This window comes from Nomascus leucogenys, chromosome 8 (assembly GCF_006542625.1).
Source record: "Nomascus leucogenys isolate Asia chromosome 8, Asia_NLE_v1, whole genome shotgun sequence".
Classification (NCBI taxonomy): domain Eukaryota; kingdom Metazoa; phylum Chordata; class Mammalia; order Primates; family Hylobatidae; genus Nomascus; species Nomascus leucogenys.
The window spans coordinates 43754370-43770531 of NC_044388.1; the positions used below are offsets into that span (position 1 = coordinate 43754370).

A 16162-nucleotide genomic window follows, 5' to 3' on the forward strand; every position below is an offset into this window, starting at 1 on the left:
CCATCTGTAAAATGAGATGAAAAATCTCTAATTCCCTGAGAGTGGGGGAAAAAGAATAGTTAATAATTTATCATGAAGTGTTAGCTCTTTGGGATAAAAGTTTCAAATGAAATACGAGGATTTAAATCCAAAGGTATGATACTGATTTTTCAAATTTACCATTGTCAGCACTTAACCATGTTCCCTAAAAGCATGAATTCACTCAATCCCAAATGCCATGGTATGAGACAGTTATCTGTCATCACCACCTTCCCCATTTTATAGAAGCACAGAGAAGTCACTGGTCCCTGGCTATTCAGCTAATTAGTGACCGAGTCAGGAGTCAAAACTAGGTAGCTGGGTGCCAGAGTCTAGTTACTAGGCAGCCAGTAACTATGAAATCATAGCCACTTAACTTCCAACTGTGTCCCTTCCTTGCTCAAAAGCCTTCAGTGGCTCTTGAAGCCTAGTAATAAGTACAGACTCCTTAGCTTAGCAATAAAGACCCTCCAGCTACCTTTGTTTCCTGTTTCATTCCCCATGAAAATCCTTCATATGTCCTCCCGTGCTCCAGCTGAACTGTACCAGCCACACTTCCCTGAATAGATCCCATGTGCTCCTGCTCTGTGCTTTGCCTCTGATCATCTCTGTATCTGGAATCCACCTATTCTCACCCCCCCTTCACCTTTCTACATTTTAACCTTTCTTTCAAGGTCCTTGCAAGGGGCCATGTCCTTCATGCATTTTCTCCTGCCCTTCTCAACCACAGCTGGTTGATAATCTTCCCAGGGAATTTTATCTCTGCTCTCCTCTGCATGTATCAGTTTCTGTACATACTATATTCCCTCCTTAGTAAGATTTGAGCTCCTCGAAGGCTGCAATATGATTTTCTTTCTCATGGAACTTTTAAATTTTATTAAAAATTTAAATCATTCCTGTTCCTTTAAAAAAAAAAAACAAATATATGCATGCTTGTTGCAAAAAAAGAACCCTCACAGAATACATCTCTTAGAAAGTGAAATCCACCATTATCACCCCTCTGCCCCTGCCATAAGAGAACTGTGGTTAACAGTTTGGAATGTATTCTTATAGACCTTTTTCATGTAAAAAATTATTTACAGAAATGGGATTATACTATATGTAAAGCTCTTTGCTTTTTTCACTTAAAATGTATAGTATTTTTCATATAGATAACTACCTCATTTTTTTTTTTTTTTTTTTGTGAGACAGTGTTTGGTTCTGTTGCCCAGGTTGGAGTGTAGTGTTGGGATCATAGTTCAGTGCAACCTTGAACTCCTGGGCTCAAGTGATCCTCTTGCCTCAGCCTCCTGAGTAGCTGGGGCTACAGGTGTGCACCACCATGTCCAGCTAATTTTTAAAAATTGTTCCCAGAGACAGATCTCGCCATGTTGTCCATGTTAGTCTGGAACTCCTGGGCTCAAGTGATCCTCCTGCTTTGACCTTTCAAACTGCTGGAATTACAGGCATGAGCCACCCCACCCAGCCCTCATTCTTTTCTAAGTGCAGCATAGCATAAGATTGTAGGGATGCACCTGTTCAATCCCTTCTTGATGCGCATGAAAGTGATTTCCAATTTTTACCATTATGACCAATGCTGCAATGAATATAAATACGTATGTGTGTGCACGTATTGCTATCTATATATCCATATAACTTTCTTTGGATATGCAATTGCTAGGTGAAATGGAATGGAGATTCTAAATGATGATAAACATAGGAAGTGTCAGGGGTGGGAAGGAAGAGTCTTGTTTTATGCTTTTCTGCATCCTTCACAAGGCCTAACATTGCATCTACCAGTGTAGTTTGGTAGGTAAAAGACCAGGCTTTGGCCTCTGGCTGTCCAGGTTTGTATCAGGGCTTTATCTCTATGTCTTAGCCATCTCATCATCATAAAATAATGGCAGGATCATTGTCATTATAAAGCTTAAGTGAGATAATACATGCATAACAATTAGCAATTAGTAAGTACCTGGAAAATAAGTAAATGCAAGACATACAGGAGGAAAAATGGTAATGGGTTCAGATAATTGTTTGTGGAATGAATTGGACTGAATAAAACAATAGCAGTTTGAGCAATCATTCTAGAAATGGATGGTACAGAACTATTCATACTTTGCTATCAAAACCCGTAGCAGCTATTTATAAAATGACTGGCTAACATTAGAGGTGCAATGTATAGCCCTGGAGCAATCCATCTCTGTGCAAAATGAATTGGCCTGAACCAGAATCAAACCAATGACCTTGGCCTCTTTGGCCCCACACTTTCCCTAATAGAACTAACTGGCCCCAGCTGCAGCCTTATGTAATGGGTATCTATGAGGACAGAACAATAGTTCCCTGCAAGGCACACTGGCTCACCACTGGAGGCTGTTAGGTTATCTAGCTAACCAGCCATTAACATTGAAAATGAATAGAAAGTACATAAATAAATGCTTAGAGTAGTGCATAAGGCTTTCTGTTTAGATTCTTATGTTCTAGGCCAGACGTTTTCATCTTGGTGGCAAGGTTTCTATACCAATACTAGAAGATTCTAAAGTAGTCAACTCTGGGTTCTAGAACCAACTCTGCCACTAACTATTATAGCTTCAAAACCTTGAGCAAATTGTTGAGCTTTATTTTATCTTGGTACAACAAGGGGGCTGAAGTAGCTCACGTGAAAGGTCCTTTTTTGACATTCCTTTCCCCACAGGTACAGTCACATTCTCAGACATCAGGGCTGTTTATTGCACTGAACAAAATTAAAGTATAAAATTAGGCAAAATTAGGCAACAGCAATACTGTACTTTCAAAATGTGTCAGTGAAGTGATGGCAAAAGTAAACATAAGAAGCTAGACACAGCCGGGCGCGGTGGCTCATGCCTGTAATCCCAACACTTTGGGAGGCTGAGGCGGGTGGATCACTTGAGGTCAGGAGTTCGATACCAGCCTGGCTAACGCGGTGAGACTCCGTCTCTACTACAAATACAAAAATCAGCTGGGTGTGGTGGCACGGGCCTGTAATCCTAGCTACTCGGGAGGCTGAGGCAGGAGAATCGCTTGAACCTGGGAGGCGGAGGTTGCAGTGAACCAAGATCATGCCACTGCACTCTAGCTTGGGCAACAGAGCGAGACTGTCTAAAAAAAAAAAAAAAAAAAAGCAGCAGCAGCAGCTAAACACAGAAGGCCACATATATATGATTCCACTTATATGAAATATCAAAAATAGGCAAATCCATAGACTGGATGGAAAGCAAGTTAGTGGTGACCAGCAGCTGGGAGAAGAGAAGAATGGGAAGTGACTGCTTAATAGGTATGGGGTCACCTTTAGAAGCGATGAAAATCGGTTGGAACTAGACAGTGGTGAGAGTTGTACAACATTGTGAATTTACCGAATGCCACTACATATACACTTTAAAATGGTAAAATTTATGTCATGTGTACTTTATCACAATAAAAAAGTGCCCCCCAAAAAGAGAGAAAAGGATGACAAAACATAGCAGGGCGGAGACTCACTTGACACCTGCTTCAAGGTAACATGAGAGGAGGGTGGGGGTGGAGGGCCCTCTGAGGAAGCCCTGGGAGATCCAGGAATAAGCGAGTGGACATTAGTGCAGGGTTTGTCATCTAACTGGGGCCAGGTCCTGGCCAGGGACAAGTGTAGCAGTAAATGGGGCTCCAGAGCATCTCCCCGAGTGCACTGATGATGACCTTCCCTCAGCCCGACATGTTCCTGGCCTCCTCCCACTGGTGTCAAACTGTATCCATCTAAGTCCCATTTCAAAGCCCACTCCCTTCTTGAGCTCCCCCACCATCCCCCCCGCCCCCTGTCCCCCATACAGAGACACATTTCCCTCTTTATTTTTGGGGGGGACAGGTTCTCACTCTGTCACTCAGGTTGGAATGCAGTGGCATGATAATGGCTCACTGCAGCCTCAAAATCCTGGGTTCAAGTGACCCTCCCATTTCAACCTTTAGAGTAGCTGGGACCACAGGTGCATACCTGGCTAATTTAATTTTTTTTATTTTTTGTAGAGATGAAGTTTCCCTAGTTGTCCGGGCTGGTCTTGAACTCCTGGACTCAAGGGATCCTCCTGCCTTGGTTTCCCAAAGTGCTGGGATTACGGGTCGTGAGCCACTGCCCCTGGCTATATCTTGTCCTTCTAAAAGTTGACAGCACTTACTCTCTGTGCCATTCCCAGGGCACAAAGCTGCTTCAGCCTTTTCTAGAGACACCTGTATTCTCTTGCCCCCCAAGGCCTTCTGCTTCTCTTTGCCTCCCAGCATCCAATACAGTAGTGCTCAGGAAATACTTGTGGCTCTGTGATGGAGTGACTCAGGCAGCCCCACGGGGAGTAGAGTTTTATGAGTTTAATATGAACCATACCATGAAATCTGAGAAATTTACCTCATTGCTCATGCTGGAAACCCTCAGTTCCAGTCGGATTTTCTTGGAGCTAGATGGAATTGTGTTGCTTTTCATACTGAAAATGATCATCTAATTTTTAAATTTAAAAAACATTTACATAGCACCTACTTCATGTTCGACAGGAATCTCAACACTTCACAAATGTTAAACTCACTGACTTTTCCTAACAGAGGCATTGAGAAGTTAAATAACTTGCCCAGGGGTCAAAGCCAGTAAACGGCAGAGCTGGGCTTCAAATCCAGGTTCCGTGCTTCCAGAGGAGATGCTCTTCAGTTTGTTCTGGTGCCTGAAACTTACAGATGAGTGGCAAAAACCTCCATGAACAGGGAGAAAAAAAGACATTGATGTATTTATTTCAAGGGAAATGTGTGTGTGTGTGTGTCTGTGCGTGTGTGCGTTTTTGCCCATCGTCCCCCTTTTCTTCCTTATTGAAAGCAAAATGCTCTAAAGCAGTCTTTTTTCACACCTGAGAGACCGGCGCGGTTCATTTTTGCTTTGGCAATCAAAATGGAAGAGGAAACTTGTGTGGTTTCATCACTGGTGCTTTCGGGGGGTGTGGGGCGGGATGTCCTTCTCCCTCGGTCCTGGCTCATTGGCCTGAGCCCCCCTTCCCAGGCGTTGTGGCCTCCGGTCGGTCGTGGAGACATAAGAGGCCGCCTTTCCTCTGTTAACACCCGGAATGTGCCCCAGCCTCTCCCGCCTTCCTGCAAATCCAGTCCTTGTCCTGGAGAACCTCAGCGTCTTCTTATGCCTGCCTCTCTCAAAGCCTCGTAGGATTTACACCTGATTAACGACGTTTGCATCAGGATCGCCAGACACCGGCGCACGGCCCTGCAGGCCCGCGCGAATCCACTACAATTTCATGTTTCGGATGTTGTCCACCTGACTTGATGCATATTCAAATGTCTCTCTCCCCATGTGGGAGGCCGGTGTCAGAACCTGACAGACCTGCCGTTTACTAAATGGGGACCCAAGGCAAATTACTTCACAAGTCTGAGTCTCGGTTTCCTCACCGTGAACCGGACTGGTACCCATAGGTTGCGGCGTGGATCAAATGAGATAGCGCAGGGGCGGGACCGGCGCACAGCAGCTCTTAGTTCCTCTTGGCGAGGTCTACATAGTAACACATGCTTGTCTGTTTCCCATTTTTTCCCAGAGCACCCTCATGTTCTGGGGGCAGGAAGGGAGTCTTCGCATCACACCGAAAAAGTCCCAGCGGGCACGGTGTAGGCGCCTGTGGTCCCAGCTACTCGGGAGGCTGGGGCAGAAGGATCGCTGGAGCCCAGGAGGTCGAGGCTGCAGTGAGCTATGACTGCGCCACCGCACTCCAGCCTGGGCGACAGAGCCAGACCCTGTCTTAATTAAAAAATAAAATAAAATAAAGAAATTAAAGTCCTTATAACCCTGGTTAGAGCGTTCCCGCCCACTGGTCTCTTAGGGTACATTTAGGACAACCTGAAGAAGCCACTCTTCTTGGGACCCTAACCCTTACCCCAACTCCTCGGTCCCCAAAGGCTAAGGGCTCAGAATCCGAAGGAGGCCCAGCTGAGGTCGCTGGGTGGGGCTCTGGGAGAAGGAAATGGGGTTCTTGAGGGAGTTCGCGCTCCAGCTCGCCTCCTCCTGCGAGGACGCCCCCTGCCCGGACACCTGCTGCCCGAGCAAGCGTCGGGGCCGGGCCTCCCCGCGGGGCAGTCTCGGGGCGCAGGTCCCACCTGCCAGGCGCGGACCGCGGGCGGCGTCGGGCGCAGCCTCCGGGCGCCCCGCCCCCGCCTCCCCCTCGCGGCCCAGGCGCCCAGCCGCGCCCCCTCCCAGCCCGCGGCGCCCCGGCACCCCTCTCCCTCCCCGGCGGGCTCCGCGGAGCATTGTACTCACATCCGGGGCTGGGTTTTGCTTTAATGCGAAACGTAATTAACCCGGAAAAAAGAGCCGAGGGACGGGAGAGAAGGAGGGGGCACTGGGGGAGACCACAGCGAGGGGAGCGAGAGGCGCGGAGAGTTTGGCAGCCAGACCCAGAAATCCCTGGAGCGCGGCGGACCCGGCAGCCGGAGGGGCGACCCCGCCTGATGTAACGCGCCCCGCCCGAGCCCCGGCCCCTGCACTGGGGGGTAAGTTGGGCGCCCTCGCGGGCTCGGGAGCGGAGCGGCGCAGAGGGGCGCGCGGGGGCCGGCGGGGCTGGGGGTGCAGGGGGCGCCCCGGCGGGGGCCTGGCGGCCTAGGGGCGCGAGGGGCGCGCGCCCAGGGCTGAATACGCCCGTCCTGGTGGCTGACAGGCGAGGGGAGGTGGCCGCAGACCCTGGAGGCCTCCTCCAGCCCTCTGGGAGAGCCCCGAGGGCAGCCCCTCCTCCAAGTGCCCCTGGTGGCCAAGGTCGCCGCCGCCAGGGGTCGGGCTGCGGGGGTGGGGCCGCGGAGAGGGTGGGGGCGGGAGTTCTGCTGAGCTGCATTTTCTCACGTTTGCAGCAGCGAAACTTCTCTGCGGGTTCTGGCGCCGGGGCACCGACCCCGCAACGACTACCCGGGCTGCGGGAGGGGAGGAGAGCAGAGAACGTCCCCAGGCAAGTCCCTTGGGTACGGATTGGGCCATGGAGACTCCTCTTTCTCTCCCCCCACTACCTTATTAAATGACAGGCCTAGAAGGCTCCCCTAGGGACTCCTGTCCTTTCCTCTGGGTGCAGCCTGGCCTTTGGGCTTCTGGAACTCCAGACAGTGAATAGGACTGCCCTAAAATGCAGGTTCGGTGCCAGGTTGGGTGAACCCTCGAGGGGAGCTATCGTTCTCTCTCTCACCAACTTCTTCCTCACCTTACACGCTTCCCTTTTTCTCCTCCAGTCCTAAAGACGATTTCACCAAAATTTTTTAAAAAAGAAAGAAAAAAGAAGGGTGGTGGGGGGGTGGGAAGCTAGGCCGTTTAGAATGGAAAAGTGTCCCTGCACGCCCAGAGAGGGGCGCAGGGCCCGCTGCGGCCGGAGCACCCTCACATCTCCTCCCCGGGGCCAGCCCTGCCCCCAGGCCCTAGCCTTAGGGTTTGGCTTCCTTCCTTCTTGGTGAACACCGGTTCAGGATGTATCTTCCCCTTCTCATTCCTTCTTCCTGCCCGCCCCCTTTCTTTCTTTAGGGCTCCAAGTGGGGTTTTCAGAGGGCAGTAAACGGCAGAGAAGAGGGAGGGGAGAGCACCCCATCAGAAAGCCAGCTATGGCTCTGGGGGCTCTGAAGGCTGAGCTGTAGATGCACTTGGGGCTGAAGTCCCAAGATTGCACTAAAGGTGTTCTTAATATATCTGACCAAGTCCCATTTTCCCTTCTTTTGTCTTTGTTTTTCTTTGGTTACAAAGCCTTCCGAAACAGCAAAGCAAAAGATCTTGAAAGAATAGAAGTGTTTGTTTTCTATTTCAGTTGCATTCAGTTGACATGTATTATACATGCAAGGCAGTGATGAACAAAACACAACCCCTGTCTTTATTTTTTCTTTTTCCTTTACCTCTGGAGGGCTGGACCCTGTCTTTGGGGAGCTTACAGGACTTGTAAGCCCCCCACTTGTTTTCAGAAGCCACTTTTAGAAAGCATCATCATCATCTCAGACGTTAGCCCTCTTCACCATGTGCCGCCTGAAGGCAGATGACTTTTGCACTATCAGAGGTCTAGCTTGTAGTCTAGAGTATGGCCAGCCCAATGTCTGACATGTACCAGGTGCTAAGTAAATGTTTGTTGCATTAATGAATGAATGCAAACACATGAATTGTTTGCACTTGCCCAAATGGCAGAGAAAAGAGCAGTGTGGTTGTTCCTCAAACCTGTAGGGATTTGGTTCACCAAGCTGGTACATGGGAGTTATTAGTCCGGATGTTGCCTTTACACCTAAGTATCCTTTGACCCTGTTTGTACATTACAGCATGCTTTCTACAAATTGTCTGTGGCACTCCTTTTTAGCTGGCTGGTAGTGGGAGCCTTGCTCCTTTCACAGATTGGTAATTACCTTGGTATTGATTGAGAAACTGCCTGCCCTTTGGTGAAGAGTTTTTGCAAAGCTTTCTTTTTCCTTGTCATTGGTGCTTTCTTCTCTCTTCTGTGTAAGGAAATAGGGCCTGCAGATCTCATCATGTCATAGTAGTGAGCTGAACCATATTCAGCTCGGTATTTTAGAGTGGTTAAAATAAATCTTGAAGACATGCAGGTTTTGGTTGGTGCAGGTTTTTGTTCTGCAGAAGTGGGAAGGGGAAGGCTGATGAGCCCTATCAACTGAGCCCCAGAGCAACCCTCCCACTACCTTGCCTAGTGTTTGCCAAAGTGCTAGGATACTAGGAAGACCCAAGCAGCTTTGGTCTCCTGTCCAATTCATGGGATAGATGGACAGGTGGATGATGCCCCTGCTGAAAGGCTGGATGACTCAGATGAGAGCTTGCTGCAGACCACAGTGCATCAGAATATCTCTTCTGATTCACGGAAACTGCTGTGGCTCGACTTATTCTGGTTGTGATAGACCTAGGGCTTGGAAAAGAGGATCTGGGTGCTGGGACGTTGGATTGCTCTGCCCCCTCTCTTTTTCCACCATGAACAGTTTGGGTTGCCTTACTTTCCGTTTTCCATCTGTCTCAGTGAGTTGGATGGGACTCCAGCAATCTAATCTGGTAGGCTTTGGAAAGGAAGGAAGGAAAGCAAATATTATAGTGTGTTGGCCTATGGGAAGAGAAGAATCCTGGCCCTGCCTGATATAAGCCCATTATTGAGATGGGGTATTGGGCAGGCGGGGGAGATAGGGCAGCCGAGAGGTGGGAGGGATGCGGCCCCATCCTGTCGGTAGAGGAGGCCGGGGGTTGGTGCAGTGAGACCCTACCGTTCCTTCTGAAAGCCCCTTCCCTGCCCTGACCCCAGTTGATTGAAGAGATTTGTTATGCATTAATGCTGGAATTAGGCTTTCTCACTGTGGAGGTCCCAGCCCTGCTGGGGCAGGGGCTCCTGATATTGCCCAGTGTGGGCAAAAGGCTTGGGGGCTTTGGCCCTGTGATGTGCCTTTTGCCCACAGTGCCTGGTCAGCTGAGATGAAGAGGATGGGAACCTGGGTCCTCTTGTCCTGATGCTCTTGAGAAGCACTGCAGTTAAAGTGCAAAGGCTGGGACTCAAATTTGGCTGGCCCCTTGCAAAGCAGCTCTCTGCTGGTGTGATTGCCCATGGCTGGATCAAGAGGCAGCTTTCCTTGGAAGCTGATGAGCATGTCTAGGTTTCTGTTAACTCTCAGGGTAGCCTGGTCAAGAAGGAGTCAGCGCATTGCCTGGACTTTTTGTTTTAAACCTCCTGGAGAATTTTTAGAGATGTAAAATGTGGTGTTTCTTGGAGTAGAGGGAAGAGTGAGGGAAGCTGATGCCTTTCCTTGTGAGAGGAATCCCAGAGTCGCAGCTTTTTCATTGACATTTGCTCATTGGAGTTAGAGGGATGGAGGTGCGCATGCAGCAGCTGCCTGCCCAGTGTTAAGCAACTTTGCAGTAGTAATGATGACCATGTACTCCTTGTTAGGCACCTACACATGCAGTTTAACAACAACAATATTTACCCAATGTCTGCGTGTCCAGCACTTTTCACACATTGTTTCATTTAATTCTCACAGCAGCCTTGAAGTAGGTAAAGCAATTATCTCCATTTTGCAGATTAGGAAATAGACCCTGAAGACTTAAGCAACTTTTCTGCGTTTGAATCCAGGTCTGTCTGGCTCGAGACTCATGCTCCTTCCCTTCACTCCACTGCATGGATGTGATGGGTAACTGAAATCAGCACACCCTTTTGAATGGTCATCTTCTTGCAAAAGTTCCCTCAAAAATACTGATATTGGCTGGATGCCGTGGCTCATCTCAGTAATCCCAGGGCTTTGGGAGGCTGAGGTGGGAGGATCACTTGAGGCTAAGAGTTTAAGACCAGCCTGGGGAACATAGCGAGACCCCATCTCTACAAAAAATTGAAAAATTAGCTAGCTGTAGTAGTGTGCGCCTGTAGTCCCAGCTACTCGGGAGGGTGTAGCAGGAGGATTTTTTGAACTCGGGAGTTTGAAGTTATAGTGAGCTATGATCGCACCACTGCACTCCAGCCTGGGCACCAGAGCGAGACCCTGCCTCTAAAAAAAAATTTTTTTTTAAATACTCATACTGATTATTGTCACCTGCACATCCTCCGTACCACACCCAGCCCCTCCTCCTTCCCTAAATCAAGAGACAGAAGCACATGTCTTTAGAGGAACACAGCTAGGCCATTTACGCTCCCTCCTCACCACTCCCCTGCCCCACCCCCGGCACTTTGCAAAAGGCCAGTAGGTTGGAGAAATTATGTTTTTTGTTTTTTTGCTTTTTTTTTTTTTGAGACAGAGTCTCGCCCTGTTTCCCAGGCTGGAGTGCAGTGGCACGATCTCGGCTCACTGCAACCTCCACCTCACGGGTTCAAGCGATTTTCCTGCTTCAGCCTCCCGAGTAGCTGGGTCTACAGGCGCATGCCACCATGCCCGGCTAATTTTTTGTATTTTTAGTAGAGACAGGGTTTCACTGTGTTAGCCAGGGTGAAGAGGAGCCAGATGGAGAGGTCTCCATCTCCTGACCTCGTGATCCACCCACTTTGGATTCCCAAAGTGCTGGAATTACAGGTGTGAGCCACTGCGCCCGGCCGGGAGAAATGATGTTTTCTTTTCATTCTCTTACCTGCCCATGTATTAGTACACTCTGGTTGACATCGTCTATTATAAAATGAAGATTAGAGTTCCAGGATTCGCAGCTGTTGTTAGGAAGCCCTACAGTGAAACTGAATTCATTGTGGGGGAACTTTCACAATTCTGAAAGTTGGAGATCTCAGCTTTTATAGGAGGTAAAGCCAGTATGGCTGCGTGCCTGCACTGGTGCCCTCTCTGGTGGAGATGGTCTGACAAGCCTTCAGCCCCGGGCAGGCTTTTGTTTCCTGCAGGCTCCAACAACCACATTTTCTTTGAATGTAGATGAGGCTGCTGTGAAGAGAGGCCATGAGTGTCTGAAATATTTTGTTGTTTTTGGCATCTTTATTGCAGTGGTATCAATTTCCAGTTACTCCTGCCCTTACACCCCTCCCCCCATATTTTTTCAAAAATTCCTTCTTGAGTATCTGTTGCTCTCTACTCCAAGTTCTAGGGTCCAGTGGGTATTGGGCTATCTCAGGGTCAAGCCAGCACCCTGTCTGATCTGCCCCCCACCCCATTCCTGTACATGTTTGCATTCCTCACCCTGCACTTCCTCTGGGAACTTGTTCTCAGTACATTCCCTTCTCTCGCACTTTATTCTCCCGCCTTTCACTGTTTGGAATCTGCTATCATGACAGATTCAAAATGCGGCCATGTTAGAGCAGTAGGAAGTGGAGGCTTCCACACTTCCTAAGTTATAATCTTTGACCCATTCTCAGGGATGTGTTCTCAAATAGCCATGCTTGCATTTTGCTGTTGTTTTTACTGGGTTTGTACATTGCGAAGGCCCTGGTTGCTTCACAATATACCTTGATGTGTGCTGCAAATCTAAACATATGAACTCCGTTGATGTGGTCTGTATGTATTCTAGCAATAGGTGAGTGACTGCTCCATATCTCTATACCTCAGTTCCTGTCTGCTGTATTTCATACAGTCCTCTTTGAGATCTCTGATGTTATTTCCTGAAAAACTTTCTCCTGTTACTCAGTTGAGCCATTTCTGGTTGGTAGAACCTCAATCACTACTGAAGCTGCTGCCTGCAGCTTCTGCCCTGGTAGGGGTAACAGGACAGAAGATATATGTACCACACGCCACACTCCTTGTCAAAAAGCATCTTTTGAATATTTTCTGGAGCCAAATCCCAGAAATTCCTTGTCCTGCTAACACAGAATGTAAAAGAAACATCTCTAAATTTTAAAAATGAGTAATTTTTTTCTCATTTTTGAACTGAGGTTGTAGTAGATTATTTTGTACTTGAGCCAATACCATTGAAGGCTTTATCTCTGTTATCACTTTCTCTTATTATTTATCTCAAAAATGCTAAAGTAGTCAGGCAGAGTCTCCCATATTTCCCTCTATTCTTTCCTCTGTCTCCAAATTATGTTAGCCATCTTCAAAATCAAGAGGGCTATTCGGAAAACCACAGCTCTCATTACTTAATGCCTTTATAGCTTTTCTTTAAAATAAATCTATCTGGCTGGGCACAGTGGCTCATGCCTATAATCCCAGCACTTTGGGAGGCTGAGGCCAGAGGATCACTTGAGCCTAGGAGTTTGAGACCAGCCTGGGCAACCTACAAAAAATACAAAAATTAGCCGAGTATGGTGGTGCACACCTGTAGTCCCAGCCACTCAGGAGGCTGAGGTGGGAGGATTGCATGAGCCCAGGAGGTGGAGGCTGCATTGAGCCATCATTGTGCCACTGTACTCCAGATTGGGAGACAGAGTGAGACCATATCTCAAAAAAAATCAATCTATTCATCTTTTCACTCATCCAGCCAGCCACTTATTTTATGTATGTATGTATGTATGTATGTATTTTTGAGACAGGGTTTCACTCCTGTCACCCAGGCTGGATTGCAATGGTTCGAGACATTGGCTCAACTGCAGCCTCCACCTCCTGGGCTCAAGAGATTCTCCTGGCCTAGCCTCCCCAGTAGCTGTGACTACAGGTGCACACCACCTCGCCTGACACTTATTTTAAAATGTCAGTCCTATCTCCCAAGTTTCAAGAAGGAAAACTCCACTGGGGGTTCCTGTCAGGGTCCCCATTTCCTTTTCCCAGAGCACTTTTCAAGGTACAGCTCATGTGTTGTAGGAATAGAGGAATAGCAGCATCGACTTGGGACTGAGTATTCTGTTGGCCCGAGGACCTGGGCGCTTCTTAAGACCAGAGATCAAGGGCCCACACCAGCAGGAGAAAGGAGGAAAGGCGCTCAGAGGATGTTGCCATACGAAGTAAGAAACCCAAATAGCTTGGAGGGTGCTAAAGCCCTCTGGGCAGGTAGATGTCTGGCTCTTGGATAATTGTGAGATGTGAAACATTTATTTATTAGGTTTAGGTCTTTAAAACACCAAAAAGTTCCAAGAGAGCTATAATTTAGGGAAGGCCTTGTTTGTTTGTGGACTCTGGAGAATTGAGAAATTTATTATCAGATTCAAAACTTAATACACTTCAGTGGGAATCTGTGTGGAATTAAATAGCTTTCTCTCCTGCTAAATAAAGTAACACATGCTCCCTGTAGAAGATTTGGAAAAATATGTACAAGCAAATGAAATTCCACTTATAGCCCAGAGATAATAATTTACTATTTTGGAGACTGTATATCTGGTTTTAAAACAGACCATATATTGGAATATAAGAATAATATTTGGATGATTGAGATCATATTATGTACCATTTCATATCTTTTGAAAAACTTATGATGTGGTGAGTTTTCCCCTCATTCATTAAAAATAACCTGAAAACAGAGTTTTTGAATCATTGTGTAACATTTCCTTGTGAGTATGTCCTATTGTTTATTTAATTATTTTCTGGGCCGGGTGCGGTGGCTCACGCCTGTAATCCCAGCACTTTGGGAGTCCAAGGCGGGTGGATCACGAGGTCAGGAGATCGAGACCATCCTGGCCAGCATGGTGAAACCCCGTCTCTGCTAAAAATACAAAAATCAGCTGGGCGTGGTGGTGCACGCCTGTAGTCCCAGCTACTCAGGAGGCTGAGGCAGGAGAATAGCTTGAACCTGGGAGGCGGAGGTTGCAGTGAGCCGAGATGGTGCCACTGCACTCCAGCCTGGCGACAGAGTGAGACTGTCTCAAACAAAAAAAAGAATTGTTTTCTAACCATTGTGTTGTTCAGGACATTTCCAGTTGTTTGTTACTATAAATTCTATTGCAGTTGCCATCTTTTTACTTTAATCTTTCTTTGCATCTTTGTTGATTGACTTGGATGGAATCCTAGAAGTAGAATCATTGGGTCAAAGGGTATGAACATTTTTTGCTTTCTTGTTATATATATACAACTAAATTGCTTTCCAGAAGGGTTCATACTCCTGTCCTGGGTGTATAAGAATCCTAGGAACATTTTTCAAGTAGACAACATCTGTTTTAAGCAGTGATCTTTCCCTTTCAGCCCCTCTAGCGCCTCTGTGTCCCATCTGGGCTATGTGCTATTTTCTCAGGGTCTGGGTCCCAGCTGTCTCTTGTATATTATGAGCCTGACAAAGTTATCCTTTGCCTCAGTTCCTCGGGGCACTTTTTTCTTGGCTCGAATCTCTACTGGTGGAACCTAAGGCAGGGAAATGGGCAGTAGAGAGATATTTGGGGCTGTGATACCTCCCAGTGCCCCCCATTTCATTCTCTGGCAGGCAGCCATTGACTCTTCCGTCTCATGAGCTGCTTCTAGTCAACTGGCAGGTGTCGGCCAGGACTCTCAGTTTAATTGCCATTTAACACACTTTCTGCCACTGATTAATGGGTGACTCCATGCAAACTCACTTTCTTTCCCCAAGTTTCACTTTTATCATAAATACTTATTTTCATTTGCAGTACATACTTAAGAACTTATATTCTACTTAGAAATCTGGATCACACAAAACTTTCCACTTTTTGTTTTTCTTTTCATTAAAATACTTTTTTTTTTTTTTTTTTGAGATGGAGTCTCACTCTGTCACCCAGGCTGAAGCCTCCACTTCCAGGGCTCAAGTGATCCTCCTACCTCAGCCTCCTGAGTAGCTGGGACCACAGGCATGCACTACCATGCCCAGCTAATTTTTGTATTTTTGGTACAGATGAGGTTTTGCCATGTTGCCCGGGCTGGTCTCAAACTCCTGGGCTCAAGTGATCAGCCCGCCTTGGCCTCCCAAAGTGCTAGGATTACAGGCATGAGCCACCATGCCCAGCCTGAAATAACATTTTTTAGTTACTGGAATAATATGAGGCTATGTCTTGGTTTGGTTTGGTGTTTGTTTGTGAGAGAGAGAAAAGAGAGGGAGAGAGAGAATGAAGGAGAGAGGGAGAGAAGGACAGGGAGGGAGACAGAAAGAGAGGAATTCTGTATGCATATACTCTTGATTTGCTTTTAATGAAGTTCAGGAAGGTAGATGAAATAGGAAACAAACTTTTAAAAAATGTTCAACCTCACTAGACGTCATTATGTATTTGAAACCACCAATAGTTTAAAATAATGAGAACATTCAATATATGTAAGATTATAGTGATGGTAACAATATATTGCTGGTTGCAACATAGATAAAATCTTTTTAGAAAGCAATTTTGTAAAAGGACTCAAGAATTCTGAAAGATCATAGCCTGTGATCTCGTTGTACTGTTACTTGGAATTTATGCTCTTTCCATGTAAAAGAAGAAATAAAGCATGAAAATACAAATTTTAGCCTTATGTATAATAGTGAAAAATTGGATACAACCTTCAATTGAATTGTAGAGAAATGGTTATATAAATTATAGTAAAACCAGTCCATTAATGTTATGCAACCATTAGAAACAATGATTTATAAAGACTGTATAGCAACATGGAAAATGCTTATGACATCATCTTAAGTTTTAAAAAGGCCAATTATGTGGATAGGGACATGAAAAAGCATGCAAATGTGAAAATTGTTGGCTGGAGTGATTGTTAAAATAATTCCAGCATTGTTATATTATGATTTTTGCACTAAACCCAGAAAACACGAGGGAGGTTTGGCTAGGGAAGATAGGGTGCTGAGTGGGTTGGATAGAGGCCCCTTCTCTTGCAAATACCCTGTGTGCTTTGTTAGCTGTGTGTTGTGAAGGCCAGGAGGCTA

At 46.8% G+C, this 16162-nt stretch overlaps 1 protein-coding gene across 2 annotated transcripts in view; it reads left to right on the forward strand.

Annotated features, from left to right (window-relative positions):
• The first annotated feature begins 6325 nt into the window (after positions 1–6325).
• Positions 6326–16162, forward strand: part of PLEKHA2 (pleckstrin homology domain containing A2) — a 69827-nt gene continuing 59990 nt past the window's right edge. The window contains exon 1 of one of the 2 annotated variants that reach the window (XM_030817158.1): positions 6326–6510. The gene's annotated coding sequence lies outside the window, so the exon portion shown is untranslated. Of the gene's footprint in view, positions 6511–6869; positions 6970–16162 lie in introns of those variants that run through there. The other variant, XM_030817160.1, reaches the window with a different exon arrangement.